The 15779-nt window shown below is 43.0% G+C and overlaps 4 pseudogenes; all 4 read left to right on the forward strand.

Annotated features, from left to right (window-relative positions):
* The first annotated feature begins 2274 nt into the window (after nt 1-2274).
* LOC141160285 (U2 spliceosomal RNA) lies at nt 2275-2383 on the forward strand (annotated as a pseudogene).
* Nucleotides 2384-3226: 843 nt separating this feature from the next.
* On the forward strand, nt 3227-3328 carry LOC141160292 (U2 spliceosomal RNA; annotated as a pseudogene).
* Nucleotides 3329-4194: 866 nt separating this feature from the next.
* On the forward strand, nt 4195-4428 carry LOC141160309 (U2 spliceosomal RNA; annotated as a pseudogene).
* A 2381-nt stretch (nt 4429-6809) lies between these two features.
* LOC141160400 (U2 spliceosomal RNA) lies at nt 6810-7029 on the forward strand (annotated as a pseudogene).
* The last annotated feature ends 8750 nt before the right edge of the window (nt 7030-15779 follow it).

A 15779-nucleotide genomic window follows, 5' to 3' on the forward strand; every position in this document is an offset into this window, starting at 1 on the left:
AGAAGTGGGAGCGAGAAGATGTGGCTGTTGGTTGTGGCACATTTTCACCTTGGCCACGGTCCCGTCCTCTGCACGCACCATCACCAGAACGTCCACATCCACGTCCCTTGCCACGCGCCTTGCCCATTGCAAAGTAAGTAAAATAGCTTACACTCACACTACCAATGGAAAAAGGGTAATAAAAAGTAGATTAGAACCGTGGAAGAGGAAAACCACAGTTCTATTTCTCTGGCCTACACCCTACTCTTTTAAACAATCTGATCAATCAGGGAGAAAATATTATTTTTTTTCTGTATGGAAAAAATACCTAAAGCTGAATAATAGAGATTTCTTACCGTGGAACAGCAAAACCACAGCTATAATTTACTGGTGTATACCAGACTTTTTAAAATATATATATATTTGCGGCTGAACAGTGAGCGACACACTCAAACTGTTTTTTTTAGATACAAATGGCCCAAAAGTGGATAATACAGAGGTTTGAACCGTGGAACTGCAAAACCACACTTGTATTTCCCGGGCCTACACCAGACTATTTTCAACAGATACATTTGTGTCTGAACAATCAGGAGACACTATTATTTATTTTTTTAAGGTAAAAAATGCCAAATCCAGGATAAAAGAAATTTTTTACCGTGGAACAGCAAAACCACAGTTATAATTTACTGGTGTATACCAGACTATTTTCAACAGATATATTTGTGTCTGAACAATCAGAAGACACTATTATTTTTTTTTTACGGCAAAAAATGCCAAAAGGAGGATAATAGAGATTTTTTACCGTGGAAGAGCAAAACCAGAGTTATAATTTACTGGTGTATACCAGACTCTTTTAAACAGATATATTTGTGTCTGAACAATCAGAAGACACTATTATTTTTTTTTTACGGCAAAAAATGCCAAAAGCAGGATAATAGAGATTTTTGTACCATGGAACAGCAAAACCACAGTTATAATTTACTGGTGTATAACAGACTTTTTTAAATATATATATATTTGCGGCTGAACAGTGAGTGACACACTCAAACTGTTTTATTTTAGATACAAAAGGCCCAAAACTGGATAATACAGAGATTTTACCCGTGGAACTGCAAAACCACATTTCTGTTTCTGTGGCCTATACTAGACTCTTTTCAACAGATATATTTGTGTCTGAAAAATCAGAGACACACTTTTTTTTTTTTTGGGGGGGGGGGACACAAATAGGTTAATAAGACGGGTATTTGTACAGTGTGAAGGAGGAAAAAAAAAGAGGATTTAGATGAAAAAAAAAGGATTTTTACTGGTCCCCGAGACCTGGAGCTAAGTCCAGCAATTTCAGAAACAGGAGCACACAGGACTGTAATGCAGCGTTTGCTGGTATAACCACTGCGTCTCCTATACAGCCTGCCTGCCTGCCTGCCTGATATCTGGGATGGATATTAGTCCTGAGAAGGACTGTTAGTTTGATCTGGCAGCCTTTACAGACCCTACACTAACTATTTTGCAGGATAAATCTCTCCCTAGCTCAGCAGCGCTGTCCCTACACTGTCTAATCCGGAGCGACTGCGTCCACAATGGCAGCGCCCGGTTTTAAATACTCGAGGTGACGCTGTACGGCCAGACAATCACTGTAATGCCCACAAACAACATGGCTGCGGCGTTACAGTGACTGGCTGGCAATCCCTGCATGTTCATTGGCTTTGTAAAAAGAGATCCAAACATGCAGGGTGGAGACCCGAGCTCCCGCCCAAGTAACCCGGAAATGCTCAGTGCTCGGCGAACATCCCGAGTAACGTGATGCTCAGGCGAGTACCGAGCAGTGTCGAGCATGCTCGCTCAACACTACTCATTGCATCTATTGCAATCAATCTATCTGCCTGGGTGAAAACCAATAGGATGCTCTGATTGACAGACATAGTTAGCACTTTAAAACAAGGCCACTGACTAGGTATATGGTGTGTATGCAATGGTGTAGCAAAGAGCAAATGCAGGTAGCCTGCAGACTAGGAAGAAGGTAGGCCGCTGCTTGTTTGTTCACTAATTAGTTTTCCTCTCCCCATCCCTTGTCTTGAGGCGCATGGGACAGCGGGGAGGAGGGGAGAATGTGTGAAAATAGGCAGAGTTATGCAGATTAAAAATGTGTGCATGGGCTGCAGCTGCAACAAGCAGTAAAGTTGTGGGTTTTAAGGTGTCTATTGATGAACAACATGTCTTCCTAATGGGAGTCTTTGTCCCTATTCCTACAAAGGGTGCCTTCTCGAAGCCAGGGTGGGGCCAAAACCAATTCAGGATATCGCTTCTCGGCCTTTTGGCTTACATCAAGTGTAGTATCTGTTCTCATTTAGTATATGTGCTTTGCTTTTACCAATATATTGTATTGTAATGTTATCAATCAATCTATCTATCCATCCATCTATCTATCCCTTCCTTCCAGAGGTAAGCTGCAATAATGCATTTGTCCTTAGATACACCAATGCACACACACCATACACCTAGTCAGTGGTCTTGTTATCAGCTGCTACTCTTTTAACTCAACTGTGCCATCAGTTGGGTTTTGCTAAGTACCACGCATTTAAAACAAATTTAGGGGCCGCTACGATTTCTTTAGTGAAATGCTGGCTCCCACTGGTGGAGCACTGATTTCTTTAATTTTCTATCTGTGGATGAAATAAAGATATAAAAAAGTTTGGTCTGAGATGTTGTTTTAAAGTGTTACCTATGCCTGTCAATCAGAGCATCCTATCGGTTTTCACCAAGGCAGATAGATTGCTTGCAATAAATGTAATGTGTGAATGGAACAATGGAATAATGCAAGAGAATGGACAATGGAACAATGGAATAATACAAGAATGGAAGAATAGAACATCATTGCACGTGTTATAATGGGCTCCTGGACTTTATCTGGCTGTGCTGCTGCAGTCAGCTTCAGGCTGCAGGGAGCCTGTAGACTAGGAGGAAGGTGGACTGCTGCTTGTTTGCTCACTAATTAGTTTTCTTCTCCCCATCCCCTTGTCTTGAGGTGCATGAAACAGCGGGGGGAGGGGAGAATGTGTGAAAATAGGCAGACTTATGCAGATTAAAAATGCGTGTGTGGGCTGCAGCTGCAACAAGCAGCAAAGTTGTGGGTTTTAAGGTGTCTATTGATGAACAACATGTCTTCCTAAGGGAAGTCTTTGTCCCCATTCCTACAATGGGTGCCTTCTTGAAGCCTGGGTGCAGTCATAGGCCAAAACCAATTCAGGTTATCGCTTCTCGGCCTTTTGGCTAACATCAAGTGTAGTATCTGTTCTCATTTAGTATATGTGCTTTGCTTTTACCAATATATTGTATTGTAATGTTATCTATCTATCTATCTATCTATCTATCCATCCATCTATCTATCTATCCCTTCCTTCCTGAGATAAGCTGCAAAAATGAATTTGTCCTTTGCTACTCCGTTGCACACACACCATATACCTAGTCAGTGGCCTTGTTATCAGCTGCTACTCTTTTAACTCAACTGTCCCATCAGTTGGGTGTTGCTGTGTACCACGCATTTAAAAAAAAATTGGGGTCCGCTACGATTTCGTTAGTGAATTGGTGGCTCCCTCTGGTGGAGCACTGACTTCTTTAATTTTCTATCTGTGGATGAAAAAAAAGATATAAAAAAGTTTGGTCTGAGATGTTGTTTTAAAGTGCTACCTATGTCTGTCAACCAGAGCATCCTATTGGTTTTCACCCAGGCAGACAGATTGCTTGCAATAGATGTAACGAGTGAATGGAACAATGGAATAATGCAAGAGAATGGGACTATGGAACCATGGAATAATGCAAGAATGGAAGAATGGAACATCATTGCACGTGTTATAATGGGCTTCTTGCCTTTATCTGGCTGTGCTGCTGCAGTCAGCTTCAGTCTGCAGGGAGCCTGCAGAGTAGGAATAAGGTGGACTGCTGCTTGTTTGTTCACTAATTAGTTATCCTCTCCCCATCCCCTTGTCTTGAGGTGCATGGAACAGCGGGGGGGGAGGGGAGAATGTGTGAAAATAGGCAGACTTATGCAGATTAATAATGCGTGCGTTGGCTGCAGCTGCAACAAGCAGTAAAGTTGTGGGTTTTAAGGTGTCTATTGAAGAACAACATGTCTTCCTAGGGGGAGTTTTTGTCCCCATTCCTACAATGGGTGCCTTCTTGAAGCCTGGGTGCAGTCATAGGCCAAAACCAATTCAGGTTATCGCTTCTCTGCCTTTTGGCTAACATAAAGTGTAGTATCTGTTCTCATCTAGTATACAGTGGTGGCCAAAATTATTGTCACCCCTGCAATTCTGTCAGATGATACTCAGTTTCATCCTGAAAATGATTGTAATCACAAATTCTTTGGTATTATTATCTTCATTTAATTTGCTTGCAAGGAAAAAACACAAAAGAAAATGAAGCAAAAATCAAATCATTGATCATTTCACACAAAACTCCAAAAATGGCCAGACAAAAGTATTGGCACCCTCAGCCTAATACTTGGTTGCACAACCTTTAGCCAAATTAACTGCGAACAACCGCTTCCGGTAACCATCAATGAGTGTCTTACAATGCTCTGCTGGAATTGTAGACCATTCTTCTTTGGCAAACTGCTCCAGGTCCCTGATATTTGAAGGGTGCCTTCTCCAAACTGCCATTTTGAGATCTCTCCACAGGTGTTCTATGGGATTCAGGTCTGGACTCATTGCTGGCCACCTTAGAAGTCTCCAGTGCTTTCTATCAAACCATTTTATAGTGCTTTTGGAAGTGTGTTTTGGGTCATTGTCCTGCTGGAAGACCCATGACCTCTGAGGGAGACCCAGCTTTCTCACACTGGGCCGTACATTATGCTGAAAAATTTGTTGGTAGTCTTCAGACTTCATAATGCCATGCACACGGTCAAGCAGTTCAGTGGCAGAGGCAGCAAAGCAACCCTAAAACATCAGGGAACCTCCGCCATGTTTGACTGTAGGGACTGTGTTCTTTTCTTTGAATGCCTCTTTTTTTTTCCTGTACACTCTATGTTGATGCTCTTTCCCAAAAAGCTCTACTTTTGTCTCATCTGACCAGAGAACATTCTTCCAAAATGTTTTAGGCTTTCTCAGGTAAGTTTTGGCAAGCTCCAGCCTGGCTTTTTTATGTCTCAGGGTAAGAAGTGGGGTCTTCCTGGGTATCCTACCATACAGTCCCTTTTCATTCAGACGCCGACGGATAGTATGGGTTGACACTGTTGTACCCTCGGACTGCAGGGCAGCTTGAACTTGTTTGGATGTTAGTCAAGGTTCTTTATACACCATCCGCACAATCTTGCGTTGAAATCTCTCGTCAATTTTTCTTTTCCGTCCACATCTAGGGAGGTTAGCCACAGTGCCATGGGCTTTAAACTTCTTGATGACACTGCGCACGGAAGACACAGGAACATTCAAGTCTTTGGAGATGGACTTGTAGCCTTGAGATTGCTCATGCTTCCTCACAATTTGGTTTCTCAAGTCCTCAGACAGTTCTTTGGTCTTAATTCTTTTCTCCATGCTCAATGTGGTACACACAAGGACACAGGACAGAGGTTGAGTCAACTTTAATCCATGTTAACTGGCTGCAAGTGTGATTTAGTTATTGCCAACACCTGTTAGGTGCCACAGGTAAGTTACAGGTGCTGTTAATTACATGAATTAGAGAAGCATCACATGATTTTTCCAACAGTGCCAATACTTTTGTCCACCCCCTTTTTAGGTTTGGTGTGGAATTATATCCAATTTGGCTTTAGGACAATTCTTTTTGTGTTTTTTCATTGAAGACAAATTAAATGAAGATAATAATACCAAAGAATTTGTGATTGCAATCATTTTCAGGAAGAAACTGAGTATTATCTGACAGAATTGCAGGGGTGCCAATACTTTTGGCCACCACTGTATGTGCTTTGCTTTTACCAATATATTGTATTGTAATGTTATCTATCTATTTATCTATTTATCTATCTTTCTATCTATCCATCCATCTATCTATCTATCCCTTCCTTCCTGAGATAAGCTGCAATAATGCATTTGTCCTTTGCTACACCGTTGCACACACACCATATACCTAGTCAGTGGCCTTGTTATCAGCTGCTACTCTTTTAACTCAACTGTCCCATCAGTTGGGTGTTGCTGAGTACCACACATTTAAAAAAAATTTGGGGGCCGCTACGATTTCTTTAGTGAAATGCTGGCTCCCTTTGGTGGAGCACTGATTTCTTTAATTTTCTATCTGTGGATGAAAAAAATATATAAAAAAGTTTGGTCTGAGATGTTGTTTTAAAGTGCTACCTATGACTGTCAATCAGAGCATCCTATTGGTTTTCACCCAGGCAGATAGATTGCTTGTAATAGATGTATTGAGTGAATGAAACAATGGAATAATGCAAGAGAATGGGACAGTGGAACAATGGAATAATGAAAGAATGGAAGAATGGAACATCATTGCACGTGTCATAATGGGCTCCTGGCCTTTATCTGGCTGTGCTGCTGCAGTCAGCTTCAGTCTGCAGGGAGCCTGCAGACTATGAAGAAGGTGGACTGCTGCTTTTTTTGTTCACTAATTAGTTTTCCTCTCCCCATCCCCTTGTCTTGAGGTGCAAGGAACAGCGGGTGGGAGGGGAGAATGTGTGAAAGTAGGCAGACTTATGCAGATTAAAAATGCGTGCATGGGCTGCAGCTGCAACAAGCAGTAAAGTTGTGGGTTTTAAGGTGTCTATTGATTAACAACATGTCTTCCTAAGGGGAGTCATTGTCCCTATTCCTACAATGGGTGCCTTCTTGAAGCCTGGGTGCAGTCATAGGCCAAAACCAATTCAGGTTATCGCTTCTCGGCCTTTTGACTAACATCAAGTGTAGTATCTGTTCTCATTTAGTGTATGTGCTTTGCTTTTACCCATATATTGTATTGTAATGTAATCTATCTATTTATCCTTCTATCTATCCATCCATCTATCTATCTATTAGTGTTGAGAGAACTTGCTCGACACTGCTCGGTACTCGCCCGAGCATCATGCTACTCGGGATGTTCGGCGAACACCGAGCATTTCCGGGTCACTCGGGCGGGAGCTCGGGTCTCCGCCCTGCATTTTTGGCACTCTTTTTACAGAGCCAATGAACATGCAGAGATTGCCAGCCTTGTTGGCATTACATTTATTGGCTGGCCGCACAGCGTCACCTCGAGTATTTAAAACCGAGCGCCGCCATCTTGAACACAGTCGCTCCGGATCAGCTAGTGTAGGGAAAGTGTTGCTGAGCTAGGGAGAGATTTATACTGCAAAATATTTAGTGTTGGGTCTGTAAAGGCTGCCAAATCAAACAAACAGTCCTTCTCAGGACTAATATCCATCCCAAATATCAGGCAGGCAGGCAGGCTGTATAGGAGACGCAGTGGTTATACCAGCAAACGCTGCATTACAGTCGTGTGTGCTCCTGTTTCTGAAATTTCTGGACTTAGCTCCAGGTCCTGGGGGCCAGGAAAAATCCTTTTATTTCATCTAAATCCTCTTTTTTTTTCCTCCTTCATACTGTACAAATACCTGTCTTATTAGCCTTTTGGTGTCCCCCCCCCAAAAAAAAAAAAAAAAAAAAAGTGTCTGTGACAGTTCAGAAACAAATATATCTGTTTAAAATAGTCTGGTGTAGGACAGAGAAACAGAAGTGTGGTTTTGCAGTTCCACCGTTCAAACCTCTGTATTATCCACCTTTGGGCCATTTGTACCTAAAAAAACAGTTTGAGTGTGTCGCTCACTGTTCAGCCGCAAATATATATATTTAAAAAGTCTGGTATACACCAGTAAATTATAACTGTGGTTTTGCTGTTCCACGGTAAAAAATCTCTGTATTATCCTGCTTTTGGCATTTTTAGCTGTAAAGAAAAACAGTAATAGTGTCTCCTGATTGTTCAGAGACCAATATATCTGTTTAAAAGAGTCTGGTATACACCAGTAAATTATAACTGTGGTTTTGCCGTTCCACGGTAAAAAATCTCTATTATCCTGCTTTTGGCATTTTTTGACGTAAAAAAAAACTAATAGTGTCTCCCTGATTGTTCAGACACAAATATATCTGTTAAAATAGTCTGGTGTAGGCCAGAGAAACAGAAGTGTGGTTTTGCAGTTCCACGGTTCAAACCTCTGTATTATCCACTTTTGGGCCATTTGTACCTAAAAAAAAACAGTTTGAGTGTGTCGCTCACTGTTCAGCCGCAAATATATATATTAAAAAAAGTCTGGTATACACCAGTAAATTATAACTGTGGTTTTGCTGTTGCACAGTAAAAAATCTCTGTATTATCCTGCTTTTGGCATTTTTTGCCGTAAAGAAAAATAGTAATAGTGTCTCCTGATTATTCAGACACCAATATATCTGTTTAAAAGAGTCTGGTATACACTAGTAAATTATAAGTAGAGATGAGCGTTGTTCTACTCGAACTGTTCGCCAATCTCAAATTCGAGCTGTTTTGGGCGGTGTTCGAGCCGTTCGGCGAACACGAACAATTTGAGAAAAATTCGGCTGTTCGAGGTTATGTTCGATAACTGTTCGTGCACCAAAATCATAACTGGATTTTTTCTCAGTAATGATGAAAATTAATGTTAATACGCAGTTTGAGTGTACAGCGGGGTGGGGGGAGGGGCAGGGGATGGATCTCTGCAGGAACAATGAAGATCTCCATTTTTTTTTCTCTTTCCCGCATTTGCAGTGGGGAGGTGCAATCTGTCAGCCTATCAGCAGCGCACACACGGAGCGAAGTGCTTTTTTTCACACAAGCAAGGGCATGTGTCATTGGCAGTGTATGTCACATGTCCTTGCCCTATAAGACCAAGCCATTTTCCCCGTCGCCACCATTTTCTCACTGCTGCAGCTGCGTGTTAGACGGCACCGCTGTTGCTGTGTGCGCTATACCTTGTTAATTTCAAGCCAATTTTCGCACAAATATACAGATAGCTTGGGAGTAGGGAATAGTTGTGATTGCAGTCCTTTTAAGGACTAGGTTACAGCATTTCCTACGACTTTTATCAGGGAGGTCTGTGCTCTTAAATAGATAGATTGTGGGAGTAAAGACTAATTGTAATTGGAGTCCTTTTCAGGACTAGGTTACATGAGTTCCTATCAGTTTTTGCCAGGCAGGTCTGTGCCAGTGCTGTGCAAGTTTTTTTCACAGCATTTGGCTGAATCTAGCAAAGCTAATCCTTTTTGGCCTATTGCAGAGTGTGTTAGTCAGTGGAGTAGCCTATCTGTGTTGCAAGATATAACACCTGTGTATAGAATACCAATTTTTTTACTGCACCTAGTGAAGTAAAATCTTTTGGGCATAGCATCATTCTATTAGTCCATCTATACTGACCTCCATCAGGTTGCAAACTGAATATAATTTTTTTCTGCATCTAGCTCTGAAAAAATATTTGGGCTTCTAGCAGTGTGTGGGACTTGGTCTATTAGTCCATCTATACTGACCTCCATCAGGTTGCAAATTAAAAATAATTTTTTTCTTCATTTAGCTCTGAAAAAATATTTGGGCTTCTAGCAGTGTGTGGGACTTGTTCTATTAGTCCTTCTATACTGACCTCCAGCAGGTTGCAAATTGAATATAATTTTTTTCTGCATCTAGCTCTGAAAAAATAGTTGGGCTTCTAGCGGTGTGTGGGACTTGGTCTATTAGTCCATCTATACTGACCTCCATCAGGTTGCAAATTAAAAATAATTTTTTTCTGCATCTAGCTCTGATAAAATATTTGGGCTTCTAGCAGTGTGTGGGACTTGGTCTATTAGTCCATCTATACTGACCTCCATCAGGTTGCAAATTAAAAATAATTTTTTTCTGCATCTAGCTCTGAAAAAATATTTGGGCTTCTAGCAGTGTGTGGGACTTGGTCTATTAGTCCATCTATACTGACCTCCATCAGGTTGCAAATTAAAAATATTTTTTTTCTGCATCTAGCTCTGAAAAAATATTTGGGCTTCTAGCAGTGTGTGGGACTTGGTCTATTAGTCCATCTATACTGACCTCCATCAGGTTGCAAATTAAAAATAATTTTTTTCTTCATTTAGCTCTGAAAAAATATTTGGGCTTCTAGCAGTGTGTGGGACTTGTTCTATTAGTCCTTCTATACTGACCTCCAGCAGGTTGCAAATTGAATATAATTTTTTTCTGCATCTAGCTCTGAAAAAATAGTTGGGCTTCTAGCGGTGTGTGGGACTTGGTCTATTAGTCCATCTATACTGACCTCCATCAGGTTGCAAATTAAAAATAATTTTTTTCTGCATCTAGCTCTGAAAAAATATTTGGGCTTCTAGCGGTGTGTGGGACTTGGTCTATTAGTCCATCTATACTGACCTCCATCAGGTTGCAAATTAAAAATAATTTTTTTCTGCATCTAGCTCTGAAAAAATATTTGGGCTTCTAGCAGTGTGTGGGACTTGGTCTATTAGTCCATCTATACTGACCTCCATCAGGTTGCAAATTAAAAATAATTATTTTCTGCATCTAGCTCTGAAAAAATATTTGGGCTTCTAGCGGTGTGTGGGACTTGGTCTATTAGTCCATCTATACTGACCTCCATCAGGTTGCAAATTAAAAATAATTTTTTTCTGCATCTAGCTCTGAAAAAATATTTGGGCTTCTAGCAGTGTGTGAGACTTGGTCTATTAGTCCATCTATACTGACCTCCATCAGGTTGCAAATTAAAAATATTTTTTTTCTTCATTTAGCTCTGAAAAAATATTTGGGCTTCTAGCAGTGTGTGGGACTTGTTCTATTAGTCCTTCTATACTGACCTCCAGCAGGTTGCAAATTGAATATAATTTTTTTCTGCATCTAGCTCTGAAAAAATAGTTGGGCTTCTAGCGGTGTGTGGGACTTGGTCTATTAGTCCATCTATACTGACCTCCATCAGGTTGCAAATTAAAAATAATTTTTTTCTGCATCTAGCTCTGAAAAAATATTTGGGCTTCTAGCAGTATGTGGGACTTGGTCTATTAGTCCATCTATACTGACCTCCATCAGGTTGCAAATTAAAAATAATTTTTTTCTGCATCTAGCTCTGAAAAAATATTTGGGCTTCTAGCAGTGTGTGGGACTTGGTCTATTAGTCCATCTATACTGACCTCCATCAGGTTGCAAATTAAAAATAATTTTTTTATGCATCTAGCTCTGAAAAAATATTTGGGCTTCTAGCGGTTTGTGGGACTTGGTCTATTAGTCCATCTATACTGACCTCCATCAGGTTGCAAATTAAAAATAATTTTTTTCTGCATCTAGCTCTGAAAAAATATTTGGGCTTCTAGCAGTGTGTGGGACTTGGTCTATTAGTCCATCTATACTGACCTCCATCAGGTTGCAAATTAAAAATAATTTTTTTCTTCATTTAGCTCTGAAAAAATATTTGGGCTTCTAGCAGTGTGTGGGACTTGTTCTATTAGTCCTTCTATACTGACCTCCAGCAGGTTGCAAATTGAATATAATTTTTTTCTGCATCTAGCTCTGAAAAAATATTTGGGCTTCTAGCAGTGTGTGGGACTTGTTCTATTAGTCCTTCTATACTGACCTCCAGCAGGTTGCAAATTGAATATAATTTTTTTCTGCATCTAGCTCTGAAAAAATAGTTGGGCTTCTAGCGGTGTGTGGGACTTGGTCTATTAGTCCATCTATACTGACCTCCATCAGGTTGCAAATTAAAAATAATTTTTTTCTGCATCTAGCTCTGAAAAAATATTTGGGCTTCTAGCAGTGTGTGGGACTTGGTCTATTAGTCCATCTATACTGACCTCCATCAGGTTGCAAATTAAAAATAATTTTTATCTGCATCTACAGTACCTCTGAAAAAATATTTGGGCTTCTAGCAGTGTGTGGGACTCTTTGTATTAGTCCATCTATACTGACCTCCATCAGGTTGCAAATTCAAAATAATTTTTTTCTGCATCTAACCCAGCCAATAGTTTTGGCCTAATACCACAGTTTGGCCACTCAGCTCTGCTCGGTTACCATCCATTGTTTTTTTGTGCAAACAACTCCAGAGTTGTGAATTAGTTAACCACCAAAATGAGTGGAAAAAGGCCTGCTGCTGGTGGAAAGGGGAATAGGCGTGTTGGGAAGGGGAAAAAAGGTTGTGTCCGTGGGGTAGGTGTTAAAGCAACAGTAACATCTGCAGAAGAAAGACCATCTTCCAGCCAAACTAAAATGTCTACTTCTTTTAGCGGACAATGTGATAAGATCCCTTTCTTACGGCCACGCCAATCGCTACAAATTCCAGATGAGGCACAAAAACAGCAGGTGCTTCAACGGATATCAAGTGCTCCTTTAAGTGGGCTCTCCTCCACATCAACTTCAACATCACAAATACTCCAGTCCTCAAAGGTGTCACCCAAATCGCACTTGCTTCCTCACAGCTCCCAAATCTCCAGCTGCCCGTCTGAGTATGAGGTAGAACAGATGGTTGAGTCTGCAGAGCTGTTTACTCATACTATAGCCTGGGAATCAGAGGTCGACTCCAGCGCTTCTGTGAATCCAGACGAGGAAATGATCTGCACTGATGCCCAGAATCTTTATGAGTCGGATCCAGGACCAGACGCAGAAGGTTCTGACCATAAAGTAGACCCTCATTCCCAAACTGTAACTCCTGTTGGTGGAGACAATGAGGAAGACGATGATAAGACTCAAATACCTGATTGGAGCGACAACTTTAGTTTTTTGTCAGGGCAGGAACAGGTTGGCTCTGAGGACGACGGGTGTGATAACGCACAGGGTGATGATGATGAGGTCGGAGATCCCACTTACTGTCAACCCACAGTCAGCCAAGAGATGAGGTCAGCAGAGGAGGTGGAGGAAGATGCTAGTGACGACGAGGTCAGGTTGCGCCTTCCTGGACAGAGACGTAGTACTGGAAGCACGTCAACAACTGCATCCTCAATCACAACTCTGCCTCTCACCACAAGTCGTGGTGGCTCTTCAGGTCGCATGGGTGCTAAGCCTTGCATAGCCTGGGCATTTTTTCAGATCGATAAAGATGACCCAACTCGTGTTATCTGTAACATTTGTCAGCAAAAGCTAAGTAGAGGCCAAAAAATACATAGTTTGAGTACTTCATGCATGAACCGGCACATGGACATGAAGCATAAGTTGCAGTGGGAAGCTCAGTGTGCTACAATGCGGCCTAGCCGGCCGGGCCAATCACCGTCTGCCATATCTTGTGCATCCGCGGCCTCTTCATCCTCTGTGACTGGGGGGCCAGCAGTCACACCTGTTTTGGGGCGCAGACCTGCCACCTCTTTACCTGCAACAGCCAGCGTGATTGGTAGGTCATCATTTTCTTTGGAGGTGGTAACACCAGCTGGTGTTGAGCGCTGTCCGACATCGATAGCACCACCTTTGGATCAAGGCAACCTAACATGTCCGCCTGCATCTTCCTCACAGACCGGCAGTTTGCCGGGGACACCCTTATCAACCCCGTCTAAGCACAATAGCCAGCCCTCGGTCCCTCAGATGTGGACAAGTAAAAGACCATTTCCTCCTAGCCATGAGAAAGCTAAGAGGTTGAATTTCACCATCTGCAAGCTCTTGGCTACAGAAATGCTGCCTTTCCGCCTGGTGGACACAGAGGATTTTCGAGACCTTATGTCCGTCGCAGTGCCCCAGTACCAGATGCCCAGTCGGCACTACTTCTCAAAGAAAGGTGTGCCTGCGCTCCACCAGCATGTCGCACACAACATCACCGCTTCTTTGAGAAACTCTGTGTGTGACAGGGTGCATTTCACCACAGACACTTGGACGAGTAGGCATGGACAGGGGCGTTACATGTCGCTGACTGGGCACTGGGTAACTATGGTGACAGCAAGGGGCTGCTGTCCAAGTCTTGCCGTCCCCACGAGTTGTGCGTCAATCCTCTTTATGTCAAAGTTCCTCCACTGCTTCTGCCTCCTCAACCTCCTCTCGGTCTTCCACCTGCACCCAAAGCCTGTCTGGTCATGCCACAAGCTTTCTAACTGCGCAGAAGGGATCCTGCACACCTCCTTACTATGCTGGCAGTAGGGCTCAACGTCATCAGGCGGTTTTTACATTGAAATGTCTGGGAAATGTGAGTCACACAGCTGAGGAGTTGTGGTCAGCTCTGGAGAACCAATTTCATGAATGGTTGTCTCCACTGGACCTGAAACCAGGAAGGCCGTGTGCGACAATGCTGCAAACCTGGGTGCGGCCCTTCGCCGGGGCAATGTCACACACGTGCCTTGTATGGCTCACGTGTTGAACCTGGTTGTCCAGCAATTTTTAGCCCACTATCCCAGACTAGATGGCCTTCTGCAGAGGGCACGATCGCTGTGTGCTCACTTCCGCCGTTCGCATCCCGCAGCTCAGCGACTTACATCTCTACAGAAGTCGTTGGGCCTGCCACTTCACCGGCTAAAATGCGATGTGCCTACCCGGTGGAATTCAACTCTGCACATGTTGCAGCGACTGTGGCAGCACCGACAAGCCCTGGTGCAATACGTTCTGACGTATAGCCTGGGCCAACGAGATTCAGAGGTGGGGCAAATCACGCTGGAGGAGTGGTCTCAGATCAGGGACCTATGCACCCTTCTGCACAGTTTTGAAATGGCGACGAAGATGTTTAGTGCTGACGATGCCATTATCAGCATGACTATTCCGGTGATTTACATGCTGGAGCACATGTTAAACAGAATTCGGAGTCAGGTGGTGGCACAAGAGGAGGTGGAGGAAGTAGAGGAGGAGGAGTTGTATGCGGAAGGGCTAACATCTGCAAGGTCCAGATGGTCGGCAGCACCAAGGCGGCAGGCATGTGAGGGTGGGGGAGATGGTTTTACCAGGGCGCATGGTAGCAGCCAAACTAGTGAGGAAGGTGCAGGAGCCCAGGAAGAAGTGGAGGACGAACTGATGGAAGACTCATCAGATGAGGGAGACCTTGATCACATTTCTGTTGTGCGAGGTTGGGGGGAGAGGACAGAGGAAGGAAGCATGATTGTTACCTCGCCACCAACACAACAGGGACTTGGTGCTCCTGGATGCGCAACACACATGAGTGCCTTCTTGCTGCACTACCTGCAACATGACCCTCGAATTGTGAGAATTAGAAATAATCCTGACTACTGGGTTGCCACACTGTTAGATCCCCGGTACAAAAGTAAATTTGCAGAAATTATTCCTGCCATAGAAAGGGATGCACGCATGCAGGAGTATCAGCAGAGACTGTTGCAGAATCTTACATGTGCTTTTCCACAAAATACCAGTGGTGCACGTAGTGAATCTCACAGTTCCAACTTGCCAACCGTGGGACCGTCAAGTGTTCAGCACTCAAACCGTAACAGAACCACAGTATCTGCTGGTAACATCAATTTTGCGGAATCATTTCACCACTTTTTTAGCCCATCCTTTGCAAGGCCACAGGAGACAAGAAGTCTGACACATAGTCAACGCCTAGAGACGATGGTACAGGAGTATCTCCAAGTAAACATTGAAGCCACGACTGTGTCACTGGACCCTTGCTCTTTTTGGGCTTCCAATCTGGATAAATGGCCGGAGCTAGCCACTTACGCCTTGGAGATCTTGTCATGCCCCGCAGCCAGCGTTCTGTCTGAACGTGTGTTCAGCGCTGCTGGTGGTGTGCTGACAGATAAGCGCACGCGGCTCTCCACTGATAATGTAGACAGACTCACGTTCATAAAGATGAACAAATCATGGATCCGAAACGACTTTTCTACCCCTGTGTCATCCTGGGGAGAGTAAAAGCTTGATGATTGGTTAAAATCACCCTACCAACCGTTTTAAGCTTTCAAATTACT

The sequence above is a fragment of the Phyllobates terribilis genome, unplaced genomic scaffold, assembly GCF_046119375.1.
Source record: "Phyllobates terribilis strain yellow unplaced genomic scaffold, ASM4611937v1 Scaffold_8__6_contigs__length_399053987, whole genome shotgun sequence".
NCBI classification, from domain to species: Eukaryota; Metazoa; Chordata; class Amphibia; order Anura; family Dendrobatidae; genus Phyllobates; species Phyllobates terribilis.